Source organism: Triticum aestivum, chromosome 6D, assembly GCF_018294505.1.
Source record: "Triticum aestivum cultivar Chinese Spring chromosome 6D, IWGSC CS RefSeq v2.1, whole genome shotgun sequence".
Classification (NCBI taxonomy): Eukaryota; Viridiplantae; Streptophyta; class Magnoliopsida; order Poales; family Poaceae; genus Triticum; species Triticum aestivum.
This window is the reverse complement of record NC_057811.1, coordinates 92,617,615-92,626,728: the sequence shown is the minus strand read 5'-3', so window position 1 is coordinate 92,626,728 and position 9,114 is coordinate 92,617,615.

The following is a 9,114-nucleotide window of genomic DNA, read 5'->3' as shown; positions in this document are numbered from 1 at the left end:
AACAGAAAATACTTCGATAATTTTAGTTGCATCAATTTTATATGATTTTAGTTTCAATAATACTAGAGGTTTCTTACAATGTTTTGAACAGAAAATACTTTGTTAATTTTAGTTTCATAAATTTTATTAAAGTTTATTTTATTTTGTCATAACACAAGAAGTCCGGAGTTGTAATTAGTTATTAAAAATAAAAAAGAGGCGCAATGCTCGTTGATTAGCTTCAAGCCTTTCGGAATAGTGTAGACTGCACTGCACATAGCTCCATGCAGTCTACCTTATTCCTCAAGGTTTGAAGCTAAGCAACGTGAAGGTGAGCATTGCGCCTCTTCTTCATCGTCTCTGCACTCAGGGCTTATAAACCGCTCCTAGTGCCTCTCAGCTAGCAAGGTGGGACTAAAAAACTGCTTAGTAAGAAACTCTAGTACCGGTTCGTGCCACGAAACGGTACTAAAGGTGCTCGTGGGGCCACAGCCTCATTAGTACCGGTTCGTGGCACCAACCGGGACCAAAGGGTGGAATTGGTCCCGGTTCGTGCCATCAACCGGGACCAATGGCCTTGCACAGCGGCGTGGTGGTGGGAGTTTAGTCCCACCTCGCTAGCTGAGAGAGAGCCGCACATGTTTATAAGGTGCGGTGCGCCTGAGCTGTCGAGCTCCTCTCTAAAGCAGGCTTACGGGCCTAACCTCTCTGTACATGCCTGTCGGCCTACTGGGCCTTCTGCGGGCCTGAATCCTGGCCCATGGATGAGTTTCTAATCGTATTCAGGCCGTGGTGGCCCAGTAGGTGGCATAATTTTTAATTTTTGGCCTGTTATTTTTCATGCATTTACTAATTATTTTGAGCTATACGACCCTAAAATTGAAAAGCATTTCAAATGAACTCTGAAAAGGTTGAAAGTTGGCATGGTATCATCATTTCATCCACATAGCATGTGCAAGAAAGTTGAGAGGGTTACGACAAAAACTAGATGCACTTCGTGTACAAAACGGACAATGGTATCATACTCGTCTGTTACAAAGTTGGCATGGTATCATCATAATAGTTGCGGGAGAAAGTCTTCACTTTTTCTTCGCTTGTGTCATTTGCTTATTGCGCCGTAACCATGGATAATCTTCATCGTTTATCAGGATGATTGGGTCAGCCTTGACTTTGAAGGGAGGAATTTCATGAAACTTTTCATAATCTTCAGACATGTCTGTCTTTCCCTCCACTCCCACAATGTTCCTTTTTCCTGAAAGAACTATGTGGCGCTTTGGCTCATCGTATGATGTATTCGCTTCCTTATCTGTTCTTTTTCTCGGTCTGGTAGACATGTCCTTCACATAGATAACCTGTGCCACATCATTGGCTAGGACGAACGGTTTGTCAGTGTACCCAAGATTGTTCAGATCCACTGTTGTCATTCCGTACTATGGGTCTACCTGTACCTCGCCTCCTGGCAGATTGACCCATTTGCACTTAAACAAAGGGACCTTAAAATCATGTCCGTAGTCAAGTTCCCATATGTCCATTATGTAACCATAATATGTGTCCTTTTCCCTCTCGGTTGCTGCATCAAAGCGGACACCGCTGTTTTGGTTGGTGCTCTTTTGATCTTGGGCGATCGTGTAAAATGTATTCCCATTTATCTTGTATCCTTTGTAAGTCAATACAGTCGAAGATGGTCCCCTGGACAACGAGTACAACTCATCACAAACAGTGGTGTCACCTCTGAGACGTGTTTCCAACCAACTGCTGAAAGTCCTGATGTGTTCACATGTAATCCAGTCGTCACACTGCTCCGGGTGTTTGGAGCGCAGACTGTTCTTGTGTTCATCGACATACGGGGTCACCAAGGTAGAGTTCTTTAGACCTGTGTAGTGTGCTTGAGACCAAGAATATCCATCCCTGCATATTATTGAGTCCCCTCCAAGCATGCCTTTTCCAGTCAGTCTCCCCTCATACCGTGATTTAGGGAGACCTATCTTCTTAAGGCCAGGAATGAAGTCAACACAAAACCCAATGACATCCTCTGTTTGATGGCCCATGGAGATGCTTCCTTCTGGTCTAGCGCGGTTATGGACATATTTCTTTAGGACTCCCATGAACCTCTCAAAGGGGAACATATTGTGTAGAAATACGGGCCCCAGAATGACAATCTCGTCGACTAGATGAACTAGGATGTGCGTCATGATATTGAAGAAGGATGGTGGGAACACCAGCTCGAAACTGACAAGACATTGCGCCACATCACTCCTTAGCCTTGGTATGATTTCTAGATCGATCACCTTCTGAGAGATTGCATTGAGGAATGCACATAGCTTCACAATGGCTAATCGGACGTTTTCCGGTAGAAGCCCCCTCAATGCAACCGGAAGCAGTTGCGTCATAATCACGTGGCAGTCATGAGACTTTAGGTTCTGAACTTTTTCTCTGGCATATTTATTATTCCCTTTATATTCGACGAGAAGCCAGTCGGGACCTTCATACTGAGCAGGCATTCAAAGAAGATTTCTTTCTCTTCTTTTGTAAGAGCGTAGCTGGCAGGACCTTCATACTGCTTCGGACACATGCCGTCTTTTTCGTGAAAACGTTGCAGGTCCTCCCGTGCCTCAGGTGTATCTTTTGTCTTCCCATACACGCCCAAGAAGCCTAGCAGGTTCACGCAAAGGTTCTTCGTCACGTGCATCACGTCGATTGAAGAGCGGACCTCTAGCTCTTTCCAGTAGGGTAGGTCCCAAAATATAGATTTCTTCTTCCACATGGGTGTGTGTCCCTCGGCGTCATTCGGAACAGCTAGTCTGCCGGGACCCTTTCCAAAGATTACGTGTAAATCATTGACCATAGCAAGTACGTGATCACCGGTACGCATGGCGGGCTTCTTCCGGTGATCTGCCTCGCCTTTGAAATGCTTGCCTTTCTTTCGACATTGATGGTTGGTCGGAAGAAATCGACGATGGCCCAGGTACACATTCTTCCTGCATTTGTCCAGGTATATACTTTCAGTGTCATCTAAACAGTGTGTGCATGCGTGGTATCCCTTGTTTGTCTGTCCTGAAAGGTTACTGAGAGCGGGCCAATCGTTGATGGTTACAAACAGCAACGCGTGCAGGTTAAATTCCTCCTGTTTGTGCTCATCCCACGTACGTACACTGTTTCCATTCCACAGCTGTAAAAGTTCTTCAACTAATGGCCTTAGGTACACATCAATGTCGTTGCCGGGTTGCTTAGGGCCTTGGATGAGAACTGGCATCATAATGAACTTCCGCTTCATGCACATCCAAGGAGGAAGGTTATACATACATAGAGTCACGGGCCAGGTGCTGTGATTGCTGCTCTGCTCCCCGAAAGGATTAATGCCATCCGCGCTAAAACCAAACCATACGTTCCTTGGGTCAGCTGCAAACTCAGCCCAGTACTTTCTCTCGATTTTTCTCCACTGCGACCCATCAGCGGGTGATCTCAACTTCCCGTCTTTCTTACGGTCCTCACTGTGCCATCGCATCAACTTGGCATGCTCTTCGTTTCTGAACAGACGTTTCAACCGTGGTATTATAGGAGCATACCACATCACCTTCGCAGGAACCCTCTTCCTGGGGGGCTGGCCGTCAACATCACCAGGGTCATCTCGTCTGATCTTATACCGCAATGCACCGCATACCGGGCATGCGTTCAGATCCTTATACACACCGCAGTAGAGGATGCAGTCATTAGGGCATGCATGTATCTTCTGCACCTCCAATCCTAGAGGGCATACGACCTTCTTTGCTGCGTATGTACTGTCGGGCAATTCGTTATCCTTTGGAAGCTTCTTCAATATTTTCAATAGCTTCTCAAATCCTTTGCCAGGCACAGCATTCTCTGCCTTCCACTACAGCAATTCCAGTACGGTACCGAGCTTTGTGTTGCCATCTTCGCAATTGGGGTACAACCCTTTTTTGTGATCCTCTAACATGCGATCGAACTTCAGCTTCTCCTTTTGACTTTGCATCCTTGCATCGACAATGACCCGGCGGAGATCATCATCATCGGGCACTGGTTCCTCTTGATCTTCAGCAGCTTCCCCCCTTGCAGCATCATTGGGCACATCGTCTGGTTCCTCTTGATCTTCAGCAGCTTCCCCCGTTGCAGCATCACCGTATTCAGGGGGCACATAGTTGTCATCCTCCTCTTCTTCTTCGCCGTCTTCCATCATAACCCCTATTTCTCCGTGCCTCGTCCAAACATTATAGTGTGGCATGAAACCCTTGTAAAGCAGGTGGGTGTGAAGGATTTTCCGGTCAGAGTAAGACTTCGTATTCCCACATATAGGGCATGGACAACACATAAAACCATTCTGCTTGTTTGCGTCAGCCACTTCGAGAAAATCATCACGCCCTTAATGTACTCGGAGGTGTGTCTGTCACCGTACATCCATTGCCGGTTCATCTGCGTGCATTATATATAATTAAGTGTGTCAAAAACCATTACAGAACATCATGAATAGATAATTAAGTGACCAAATTAATAGAAGTTCATCATCACATTAAAACCAAAGTACATACATAGTTCTCATCTAACAACATATATATAGCTCTCCAGAGCATCTAATTAATTAAACCATACATTGAAACTATGTAAAACATTTCAATGCGAAAACAAATGCGATCATAATCGCAACCAAGGTAACAATTGATCCAACGGCATAATGATACCAAGCCTCAGTATGAATGGCATATTTTCTAATCTTTCTAATCTTCAAGCGCATTGCATCCATCTTGATCTTGTGATCATCGACTACATCCGCAACATGCAACTCCAATATCATCTTCTCCGCCTCAATTTTTTTTATTTTTTCCTTCAAGTAATTGTTTTCTTCTTCAACTAAATTTAACCTCTCGACAATAGGGTCGGTTAGAATTTCTGGTTCAACCACCTCCTAGATAAATAAAATCTATGTCACGTTGGTCGGTATATTTGTCATAAACAATAAATGAACCAAATAGTTATGAAAAGATAATATATACCACATCCGAATCATAGACAGGACGAGGGCCGACGGGGGCGGATACCAAAACCATCACACTATGTAATAAGAAGGAATAATAAAAGTAACAAAATTAGACAAGTAACTATCTAAAGTAAGAATTTTTTCCTTTCAGAAAGAAGATAAGAACAAGAGGCTCACCACGGTGGTGCTGGCGACGAGATCGGCGCGGGCGATCGACGGCGGTGAAGACGGGGACGGGACGTGACGGACCGCTAAACCTAGACAAATCTCGGGGAAAATGGAGCTCGGAGGTCGAGTTTCGAGAGGAGAAAGATTAACTAGTGTGGCTCAGACATTTCATCGAACACCTCATGTGCATAGGAGGTGAGCTAGAGCACCCAAATGCCCTCCCCACGCCGGCCAGAAAAAACGAAGCACTGTGGAGTGCTCTGCTGTGGCGATGGGGTATATATAGGGAACTCATTGGTCCCGGTTCGTGGCACCAACCGGGACTAAAGGCCTTTGGTCCCGGTTGGTGCCACGAACCGGGACCAATGACCCTTTAGTCCCGGTTGGTGGAACCAACCGGGACCAAAGGCCTTGTGCTGCCCCGCGTCAAAAGTTTAGTCCCACCTCGCTAGTTGAGAGGGCTCGAGAGTGGTTTATAAGCGCTGCTGCGCCCACCCTCTCGAGCTCCTCTCAACTGCAGGCTTTCGGGCCTAACCGTTCTCTTTGCCTGTGGGGCCTACTGGGCCTTCTGCGGGCCTGAATCCTGGCCCATGGATGGGTTTCAAGTCGTATTCAGGCCGTGGTGGCCCAGTAGGTGGCATAATTGTTTTCTTTGTTTTTTTTTGTTTTCTCTTTTGCTTTATTTGTTTTGTTTTGTTTCTACTTACAACAAAAAACTTATTTATTTTATTTCTAATTACTTATGTATTTTATTTTTATTTATTTTACTGCTGCTATTTTTATTTATTTTACTACTGGTATTTTTATTTAATTTATTAAGGTTTATTTATTTTAGTTACTATAATTTATTTTATTTTATTTTATTTAGGTTTATTTATTTTTATTTATTTTATTTACTATAAAAAATGAACATAGATGCGCCTATAGAGAAAATTCAACCTAAATTCATAATAAATTTCTATGAAATTCAAAGAAATTTACTGTGAATTTAGATCAAATTCCCTATATAAGGGCATCTATTTTCACTTTGAGAGGAGCTCAACAAGGCAGAGAGGGATGGACTTATAAACTGGTGTGAGCGCCCTTCGGTTGGCGAGGTGGGACTAAACACTGGCCGCAACTAGGACTAGCCCTTTAGTCCTGGTTTGTGGTATGAACCGGGACTAAAGGGTGGTGGGCCAGGAGCGTGGCCCATTGGTCCCAGTTTGTCCCACCAATCGGGACCAAATGGTCCGGACGAACCGGGACCAATGCCCCCACGAGGCCCGGCAGGCCCCTGGCCGCACGAACCGGGACCAATGCTCACATTAGTCCCGGTTCGTGACTGAACCGGGACTAATGTGAATATTTCCCTGTGACCAAAGCCCAGTTTTCTACTAGTGCATATCATCTGTAGCCCCCGAGCGTCGGGTTTGTTTAGGCCTTTAACAACCCGGGGGTCTGTGAACTTGTGTTTTGGTAACGAACAAAGTCCATTTTTCACAAATTCTGGCTTGATAGCCCCCAAGGCTTGAGGCGACTCGAGGAGTCGTCTTCAGGCTCTTTGTTCCTGAAATAAAACACATGAATGCATTACACCGTTCGTGATATATAAAACAAAATTAAATAATAATTTTGATGACTTTGTCAACTTGTGTTCAAGTTGTTAATCGTTCGACTCGACTAAGTAGGCTTTCGCGTGGACTTTTTTCATGGAATATGATATGTTCAGGGTCGACAAAGTCCATGATAGGCATCAGAGTCGATTGACAATACCATACCCACTACTTGGTCGGTTACGAGTTGCATCTGACTTAGTAAAGAACGAACGTAAAATTATTTCGCTGATATGTAGGGCACCCATGTTTGAACTGTGCATCGTGGCAAATAGTCCTCTTTGGTAACCTCACGACTCAACTTTATGAGAAGAAACGATAGCCCCCGAGATTAACTCAAAGGTGCCGGATATATTTAAATGACTGAAAAAAATGAAATTTAAATATCAAAGTGACTTAGCTTGTTTTTATGATGTGGCATAAGCCAGCGGACCGTTGGGGTCGACGAGGCAGTGGAAATGGCAGGCTGGCGAAGGCAACTCGACGGAGACGAAGTCACAGTGGCCTAGATGACGTGGCGATTCACGACAAGCCGTGAGCATCAGTGGAGTTTTCCCGGGCTCATGCTTTCTGCTCTTACTTGCACCTTCAGTCAAGGTAATGGACCTCCTCAATAATATCAACTTCAGATCTCCAGTACTCATCATGTTGAACGCAACTTATCCTTTGTTTAAGGGTCAAGTCCTTTTGAGGTTTTCTTCGAGGCCTGACTCCGTATGATTCCCTTTTTCAATTTGCTCAAATGCTGGGGCAGCTCGCAGGACACAGAGGCGACGGCGGCGGCCCGCAGTTGGTGATTTGAGGCTGGCCCGGCGATAGCGAGTCACAACCGTGCCGCGTGGTGAATGTAGCAAGCCTCTCCTGGGGAACAGCTTGAGGAAGCCCCGGGGAAGCAGAACGAAACGGCCATAACGGCGGCTCTGTCACATCCATACTTTATACTAATTGAAGCCTTGTTATAGTACTTGATCCTAGCACCAATACCGTACGCGGCGCTGTCACATCCATGTACTGCTATAGCTGTAGCTTTGTGCTTCGATCTGTCCTGGCGGTCTGGCCTTCCCAGACGTTGCCGCATCTCCGCTTCTCTTTTTTTTATGGACGAAAACAATAGCAATTCAGCAGCAGATCTGCAGAACTTTTCCATCTCGATTGACCAGCTTGGAAAGTCAACCTTTTTTTCAGAATAGACAGGGCATGGCTCTTCACACCAACGAAGGAAGGAAGCCAATGCTGTTGGCCGCAGCGTGACGAGGCCATGGCAGCAAAGGCAGTCTGGCTCGAGGCAGATACGGGTTGGAAGCAGAGGCGAATCGCCTCGACGGGGCGGTGATGCGGGTTGCCGCACCAGCGCAGCTTGCAGGCGACTCGGAGGCACACCGGTGTGAGCGGAGCGAGGCCGGCGTTGGTCTAGTTGCTGGAAGCTTGATGTGTGGGTGCCAGCGTTTTGCAAAGGCAGCGGCGGCTCTCCATGGCCACGTTGGAGGCGGCTTAGAACAGGGTTGAACCGGCGGAAAAGGCCGCTCGGCGGAGCAGCTCAGACGCGGACGGCACCGGTGGCGGAGGAGATTCGCGTCCGAGACCGAGGCGAGGCAGATTTATCCGCGGCGGGTCACCGCGGTAGACGGGGCAGAAGCGGCCCATTGGAAAGAGCGGCGGCTCGTCTACAGGGGAGCGAGGCCGAGGCGCACGTGATGATGGGCCGGGTAGCGGCAGCGGAGAAAAACACGTGAGGCCAGGCTGCAGCGGTGGAGCCCGTGTTCCCGAATCACCACTTCCGAGTCATGGCCAAATCTGATTCCGTCCCGTTGACTATCCGTGGGCTGTCTCTTCTTCTCTTTCTGCTTTTCTTTTGCATGCGGATTTGAAGTGACCCTGTAATACGGCCATTATGGACTGAAAACATGTCCGTGTTCCCGAATCGTGGTGACGCTTGACGGAAGTCCTGTTGGTTTCGCCGACGCGCAAGCGCTCCAAAAGATTTGATCTGACTTTTGATTGCACCGCCTGTCGGTCTCGTCAACTCGGCAACCGTATGATGGCCCACCTAATGCAACCCTAACTTTTTGAATCTTTTTCGTCTGATGAATTGCAAACTTCTCGATCCCTCAGAGATCCTCCAAGAACTCAACACCATCGTGCGCAGGCCCCACGGTGGGCGCCAACTGTCGTGGAATTGTCACGGCAGATGTCCTAATGTGAGGACTTAATCGTGAGGCTAACGCATCTATACGGTAGCTTGAGAGGGGTTGAGCGGAATTGAGAGACGCAACACAAGACAAGGGTTTAGACAGCTTCGGGCCCGGGAAACATCATCCGGTAATAACCCTACATGATGTTTGTGGCTAGATCTCATTATGCTCATGAGGGAGACGCCGCATA